This window comes from Macadamia integrifolia, unplaced genomic scaffold (assembly GCF_013358625.1).
Source record: "Macadamia integrifolia cultivar HAES 741 unplaced genomic scaffold, SCU_Mint_v3 scaffold1801, whole genome shotgun sequence".
Lineage (NCBI taxonomy): Eukaryota > Viridiplantae > Streptophyta > Magnoliopsida > Proteales > Proteaceae > Macadamia > Macadamia integrifolia.
The window spans coordinates 63,125-71,739 of record NW_024868360.1 but is presented as its reverse complement, the minus strand read 5'-3'; the positions used below and the strand labels follow the sequence as shown (position 1 = coordinate 71,739).

Below are 8,615 nucleotides of genomic sequence, written 5' to 3'. Positions count from 1 at the left end.
GGCTAGAGTGTCTACTTCCACCTGAGAGAATAGAGATTTTCCACTATTCTTGAAAAAACTCTCTACACCATTCTCCACCTCACAAAGTGACCCAATTTCTTATTACTCGGGTTTTCACCACAGAGACAATATATAGGAACCCAAAGTCCTAAACCCCACATAATTACAATTATAACATCATACATGTAATTGACCCGAACATGATCCAGTTACAAGAACAAACCAAATTATAACTATATGAATCCATTACAGAATACAAGACATACATAATCCCAATAGACAGTTGGTAAGAGGTCAAGTGAAAGCCAGGATTAGGTTAAAGTCATCATAATTCTTTGGACTCAAATGCTTCGCACTTAATAGGATTTGGGACTCTTCTCAGAGGTAACTCCTAATAAATACAAACCTTTCCTTTTATGTCTCCTTTTGAGTTTAGACCACCCCCCATCATATAAATATGAAGGTAGAACCCAAGGTAAGGTAAGCTATTAATTACTCTCTAGTCTACTATTCTTTTGATTCCTATCTCTGACTAATATTATTGCTCGGATTTATGACTTAAGCATTAGAGTTCATGCCTACCCTCTATATTACTTAGTTCTTAATTCTTGGTACGTAGGTCACCCATGACATGACAGTTCAGATTTAAATGATTATCATTTGAAATGGAAACTGCATATAAGATTACAAGGTAATGTGCCAATCTTTTTCCTTCATAATTATAAAAAATATATATAAATTTGATTATAAATAAATATATATATATATATATATATAAAGAGTCATAGGGTTGAAAAAGAAAAAGAAAAACATTTTATTCAATTATGTGAAAATTTGAGTTTTATTGTAAAAATCCTAATTTTTTTTTTTTATGAAAAAAGAAATATCATTCATTAAATAAAATTAAAATATCAATATGAAATTGTTTGTTCATAACCACAGAGGCTAGGTAACGGAGAAGTAGAACTAATTCGTTCATAGGCTTGAGACAAAAATGTTTTATGAACAAGAAATTATAGACATCCAAAAAAAAATAGGGAAAATGGTGTTCCAAGGCCACGAATTGGTGCTATTATCAGAAATAATTTCTCTAACTCCTCAAATACGCTCTGTATCTCCTCTATTCTCCATCCTCCAGTTTGTGCTTACTTCAACTTTCTCTAACTCCTCAAATACATTCTGAATCTCCTCTATTCTTCATCCTCCAGTTTGTGCTTACTTCATCCATAGAGACGGCCCCGAGTGGTAACTTCAATAACTTTACCTGTAAATCCTCCTAATTGTACCTCATTTTTCGCTACACATTCACTTCATTTCTCAATTGATGTTATTCTTTTTTGTTATTTTCACTCATTTCATAGTTAGCTTGGTGTATTCTAAGGTGATCTAACCCTAAGGTTAGTTGGGACTCCTCGATCTAATTACTATATAGTTTATATCTTATATTCCTCGTCAATCATTTACTATGTAGGGTGTATAATGGATGTTCTTCGGACTAATAATCAATCGAGAAAGAGATTTATCCATATTGCTCCATTTTATTGTCTTTGACTAGGTTAGAGAGTAGAGACGATTTAGTCTTTAATAGCTCTTTCACTTCTCAACTGTGGAGGGATATTTACATATTGTGCTACCTATCTTGGCACCCTAGGTGGAACGTCTTAATAGAAACTCATTGAGTGGGTAAAGGCATTCAAGGGGAACTCCATTGGTTGCATTGCCAAGTTAGCTTTTGCTCAACTATCTCTCAAATTTGAAAGGAAAAACATTTCCGAATCTTCTGGAACTCAATCCTAAGGGCTCATAGACCCTCTAGGAATTTGTATCTTATTGAGAAGTGGGGGATTGTTCCTATTTGGACCCCTAGTCCCCAATGGTTGTTTATGGCCATTCTGCCATCTTACTCTCTGTCCTACTGGTTTGTTGTTGATCTTCAAGCTAGGGTTCCAAGGGTTCTTGACCCTTCACCTCTTTTGACTATTGTCCATATAGGTGGTAGGGCTGCCTTGTTGTATATATACTCTTCTTTTATATTTTGCAAAAAAATTGGTTATCCCCTCCCCACCCAAAAAATAATAATAATAATAATAATTAACTACTTATATCAAACTGTGCCTAATCAAAATGCTCTGATGATGATGAACCAATGTAAACATACAAGTTAATTTGAAAATTTTATGACATCCACACTCAAATTTTTAATTAAAACCATTTAGAATTGGACCCAAGCTCTTTTAATATAATCATAACAATAGTAGCTTACAATGGTCAACAAAATTTATTAGGAAACATCAATCACATACAAGAGGCTTTAAAAGTGAAAGCTCCCTCATTGCCAACTTTATTTTGAATAACTAAATTTTTGTAAGAGATTTGGAACCCTAAGAACCTAATGTAGTCACAAAGATTTTTCCAAAATCCACCTCTTAAACATAGCAAATGATTCCTTAGGCATGTATATTGGAGCTTCATGCCCTGCTCCCTGCATTAATAAACTAAAATATCATTTCAAACTTGCTTTTCATACTATAAGTATATATTTTCCTTCATTGCTACTAATCTAAAGAAATAATTGAAAAACAACTTCACTAAGAACATATATCTTACCTTTCCTGTTGCATATGTCATGTGGTTGGAATAAGTCCTGGTATATCTACACCTAAACCACCAGGGGAAAAATTATTTCAAATAAAAATCCCATGAACAACCAATAAATTAGTCAAAAAGTTCAAATATGAGATCAAAATAAAAATATTATATTCAAGTTTGAAGAAATTACCCTCCAACTTGGCTATCAACGAACCATGGCTACCATTCATCAACAATAGAATAGTTGAGAGATTTTATCCATGCTTCAGTCGCCAAGAGTGGCATTATACTATCATGATAAGGTTGTACATGTCAGTACCACGCCAAGATTATATTTACAATGAATATGCATACACAAACATAAATATATGTATATGTATATGTATATATATATATATGGGACAAAGTTTTTTTTTTCTGATAGCGGCACCTGTGCCCAGACTCAGGGATGCACTCCCCATGAGGGGCATGATGGTCATTGTGTATCCCCTGTCTGTGGTACAGGGGTCGTTCTCGGATAAAAATTAAAATTTGTCCCATATATATATATATATATATATGTGTGTGTGTGTGTGTGTGTGTGTGTGTGTGTGTGTGTGTGTGTGTGTGTGTGTGGAGATTGGCGGTGATCGATCTCACCTATATATTAAAGATCGATAACCTTTTTTTACTAAGATTTGCATGATATGGGACGCTACTTTCAATAATTTAAATCAAAGCTACACCTCTGCCATTTGCTGATGGATCCCTATGTTTATCATCATAAAACCTAATTATCCGTAATTAAACACTCCCTTTGTTCGTTATAGTATATTCATATTAACATTCTCATCAGTAGTATTCACATACCTCTAGATTTGAAGAGCATTCCGCCTACTAATGTCATTAGTCCAGTATCCTACTGGAACATAGACCTAAAAAGATGATGGTACAAATAAAAAAAGTTATCCATTTAATGATAGGGTTTTTCAAGGCGTCATTATGCCTAGTGAAGTATAACGCTTTACTATTTGCCACTTGACAGTACATGGGTTAGTCCATATGATATAGGACCTCATATACATCTCAATAGTCAAATTGAGATATGTGAAACCCTGAAACATACTTGAGTATTACTAAGTGAGCTTATAGCAGCTGCAAAAGGAACATAGTGGAGGACAACAAGAGCATCTTTGCTCCTCCCATTTTTTTCCTCGCGTCACATTTCTCCCTTTGCCACAATCCAAGAGAAGAACCAAGGATTGGAAAACTACTATAAATAGCTATATGTTAATTATTCAACTACTGACCTTAATACCTCTCTCTCTCTCTCTCTCTCTCTCTCTCTCTCTCACACACACACACACACACACACACACATTGCGTTTGGTGTTTGTTAGCATCTATTCTATTATCGTAGGTGGTGTTTGTTAGTGTATGTGGTTCTTGTTGCAGAGGATGTCCTTGTCATGTTTTCCTATTTTATGAACTTTAGCTTTTACAAAATGTTTGGTGGGGGGTATTGTTTTGTCTAGACACATAGGGGCAAAATGAATGACCCATCCATGAAAGGGAAAATGAAATGACCTCTGTGATGTTTCCTCATGCACTTCCATTGGTCTTTGCACATGCGCATAAGGAACCTCATTCCCCCCCTGAGGAACACTTCTTTTTATTTATTTATGGGAGAAGGTTCCCTGAAAGACAGTGTGACCCCTACATCAACATGTAGACCTATAGGAGCACTAGTAAAATCATCAATAGGGGTAGGATATCCACCTTTCATAAGGGATGGGACAGTCATTTGTCCCCCCATGTCTGGGCGCAGATGCCACATTATCTTTTAAATTTTTTTTCTTTTATTCATTTATTGGCAAAGAGAATCATGTCCACTTGCACAATTATTGCACCAACACACAGCCAATGGGAGGGCATGTGAAAGCATCTTCAGCACATGGGATGGAGAGAGCATTGTGGTCTTTTTATGCCCAACTATGTCTAAGCATAGAACCATACAAGCGAACAGGATTCATTTTTTTGTATTTATTTATCTATTTTTTTTGAAAAAGAAAATTTATTAAAAACTAGAATCATAAAGAGAAAAACATCAGAACTAGAAATATCCTTCTTATATCTTTTCAATTGAGCATATCCTGCTAAATGATGATCTAGGGAGATCATTTTCCTGTTAGAATATTTCTATGTGGATTTATATTAATTGGGTTTTTGTGCTTTAATAAAATCATGCTAATTATTTGGTCTAATTAAGTGAGACATACGAGCTTTAATTAATTTAATATGGACTAGCTAGTGTGGGATTTAGTTAACCATTAGACTTGTGATGAGTGGGTACATTGGGAAACTTTATAAATAGAGAGCTAGGTCCCTCCTCTAACCCTAATATTATTCACAACATACATTTCGGAGAGAAAGGGAGAAAGAGAAAGAGACAGGGTTTCTTGTGATTTCCTCCCTTATACGTTCAGGTTCCTCATCTAGCCAATGATCATAGGAAAATATAGGAGAAGTACCTTGCTACGTGTATCAGAAGGTTTTTCATTGTGTTTTGCTTTACTATGGATCCCAAACAAGGTACGCATTTATTGATTATAGTTTCTATCCCATTGTTCTTGGTGTTCTCAATCTATTTATGGTGATCTATGGGTCTGAAGTTTATATCTCGTAAGAGATTTAATCCTATATGTGGTATCAGAGCCACCGCAAATTAGGTTTACAACCATAATTATGTTTGTAAGGGATAGATTAAAATTTTTGGATTAAATCCATAAATTATGGGGTGATTAAGTTTAAAACCCTAATCAAATTGATGAGGAATATATTATAGTTTTTTTATTGAATCCATGAATAAAGATGATTAGATTTAAAATCATAATCAAAACTCTGATCGATTAGGAATGATTATTTTGAAACCCTAATTGATTAGAGATGATTATTTTGAAACCCTAATAGATTAGGGATTATTAGTTTTTTAAAACTCTAATTGATTAAGGATGATTATTTTTTTAAACCCTAATTGATTAGTGATGGTTAGTTTTGAAACTCTAATCGATTAAGGATTATAAGGTTTGAAACCCTAATCAATAAATATTATTAGGTTTAAAACCCTAATTGTTGAGGATTAATAAGTTTATGGGATTAAAAATAAATAAAGAAATATCCTAATGGATAATTAAAGTATTAAACAATATTATTAGCATCTAATGTAATTTTAGGGATAATTTTTAGCCCCTTATCTTCAAGTCTAAAATTACATATTATTTGGTTTGATGTGAGTGATATTAAGTATATCCCAGTATGAGAGAGTTTCATAAATTTGATTAAGTTGTAGCCACTAAAGTGGTCTTCTTGATTAAATTTATAGAATATCGACCTTATACGGTAGTGGGATGTCTCTGGTTCTAATACATAGTTATACACACCAAAGGAAGTGATTGTGTGTTAATAATTAGAGGGTCACATAGACAGCATATGGTTGAGAATTGACTGACCCAAGTAGTCGATACACCCAAAGGTGATAGCCTATCAAAGATTGAAATTTATTTTCAAAATCGTTGATATGTGAAGGATTCTGTAACTGCATGTTATGAATTCAGCCCAAATGTGTTTACATAATGATGTTTGTGAACTCTCAATTACTGTACTTATATATTTTTAAATTACACGGTACTCACATTATGCTAATGATATACATTGTTTATTTTTCTGTTACTTTTTTTAGTCAACAATAATATGGTTACTATTGAGATTCTTACTGGGCCCAATTGCAAGAAATGAAAAGAGTATGTATTATTTGTTATAAAAAAGACAGATATTCACACATCTCTTATTATGAATAAACCAGCGGATCTCATAGATCAGAGCACTGGTGATAAAAAATTGGTGAATACTGCATGAGTAAAGAGCAATCGCATCTGTTTACTATCCATAAAGAAGTCGATCAAAGATCACCTAAAACGTGGTTTACTATTAATTGCACTGCTAAGGAGATGATGTATGCAGTGGCACTTAGGCACCGAGTTTCATTGAATACTGAAATAGGAACTCTTCTGCAAGAACTTTTTAATGTGAGGTATGATGGTTCTAGATATGTTAGGGACTATATCATTCGGATGGTGGATTACCAAGCCAAACTTAAAACCTTACATATTTCTCTTCCTGATCTTTGCATTGTCCATCAAGCCCTATATACCCTTCCTTCTGAATTTGGGATCATCAAAACCAATTATAACTCCCAATATGAAAATTGGACCATTAATGACTTGATTTCTAGAGTTGTTACTGAGGAAGAAAAAAAAAACTAAAGAAGGAGAAAACCCACACAACCTTGTTTGCTTCTAGCTCCAGTTTTTATAAAGGTAAATAGCCTAAATCTCATACTAATAAAGTTTCTCAGGAAATCAATAAGGAGTCTGGTCAATCTAGCAATTTGGGTCCTAAGAAACCTTCTTTCAAGAATGAGGGTGGTCATTGCTTCTTTTGTAAGAAAAAATGGTCATATGAAGAAGGATGCAGGTAATGATTCTTTGGCATTTATTTATGAATCCAACTTATCAGAAGCCCCATCAATTTCTTAGTGGCTAAATAACAGTGCAACTAACCATGTTGCTTCTACCATATAGGGATTCGTAAACCGGAGGAAGCCAAGTAAGGAGGAATCAAAGCTCACTGTGGGGAACAATGAACAAGCTGATGTAGAATTCATGGGAGATGTCATTTTAATTCTAGACTCTGTTTTTAAATTGATGTTAAGAAACACTTTTTATATACCGTACTTTAGGTGGAATTTAATTTCTGTTTTAGTTTTAGACTTGTGTGGTTACCATTTTGAAATAAAGAACGCTATGGTTAATTTGTTCTTCAATTCAAATAAGGTTGGTTACTGTACTATGTCTTTTGGAGGACTATATAAATTATATTTAGCTTCTCATGATATTTATTTTTTTTATAATGTTGAAAGAATTGTTCTCAAAATGCCTTTATCTAAGAAAAAATCTTACATGTTGTGGCATAAAAGACTTGATCACATCTTTAGGAAAGAGTTGAAAGATTGGTAAAGTCTAATGTCCTGCCCACTCTTGAAGGTGACCTAGAGATATGTATAGACTATTGTAAAGGAAAAATGACCAAGATAAAGAAGAAGTCGACAGTCCGTAGTTCTAACCTATTGGAGGTTATTCATACTGACATCAGTGGAACCTATACAGTTACATTGTGTATAAATTTTTATTTCATCATATTTATTGATGATTATTCCCTATATGGTTATCTATTCTTGAATAAGGAAAAGTCTGAGTCTCTTAATAAATTTAAGATTTTTAGGACTGAAGTCGAAAAATAGTTGAAAAAAAGTTATCAAGGTTGTTAGATCTGACCGGGGTGGTGAGTATTATGGTAGACATAACGATGCTGGACAGCTCAAAGGCCCATTTTCCAAATACTTAGAGGATTCTGGGATAGTAGGTCAATTTTTTATGCCTGGGAGTCTTGAGCAGCATGGGGTGGCCGAAAGACGTAATTGCACCCTTGTGGATATGATGAGAAGTATGGTTAGTAGGGCAAATTTACCTTAGTTTTTATAGGATGATGCTTTGAAGACAACACTTTACATCCTTAACCGAGTCCCTACTAAAGTTGTTCCATTAACTCTTTCTGAGTTATGGACTGGATGGAAACCTAGTTTAAACCATCTTAGAATTTGGGGATGTCCTGCAGAAGTAAGGTTGTATAATCCAACTTTGAGCAAGTTGGACTCCAAAACTACTCGTTGCTACTTTGTTGCTTACCTTGATTATTTGAAAGGGTATCGATTTTATAACCATTGCGAAGGTACTAGAATTGTGGAATCACAAATAGTAAAGTTTTTAGAACTTGACGTGACCGGTAAAAGTAGTTGTTTTCAAACTATAGAGAATAGTAGTGAGATTGGGACGACTGTATCATTTGCTCTAGCTATCTAGATGGATGTAAAGCCTACTACACCGATCGCTGCACCTATTGAGATACAAAAGCATGTTGTTAATATAGCT

The 8,615-nt window shown here is 34.0% G+C and overlaps 1 long non-coding RNA gene across 1 annotated transcript; it reads left to right on the top strand.

Annotated features, from left to right (window-relative positions):
- Positions 1 to 4,996: 4,996 nt before the first annotated feature.
- Positions 4,997 to 7,450, top strand: LOC122064877. Its single transcript, XR_006135845.1, has 3 exons — positions 4,997 to 5,160; positions 6,983 to 7,101; positions 7,209 to 7,450. It is a non-coding gene; the product is annotated as an uncharacterized LOC122064877 (long non-coding RNA).
- Positions 7,451 to 8,615: the final 1,165 nt, after the last annotated feature.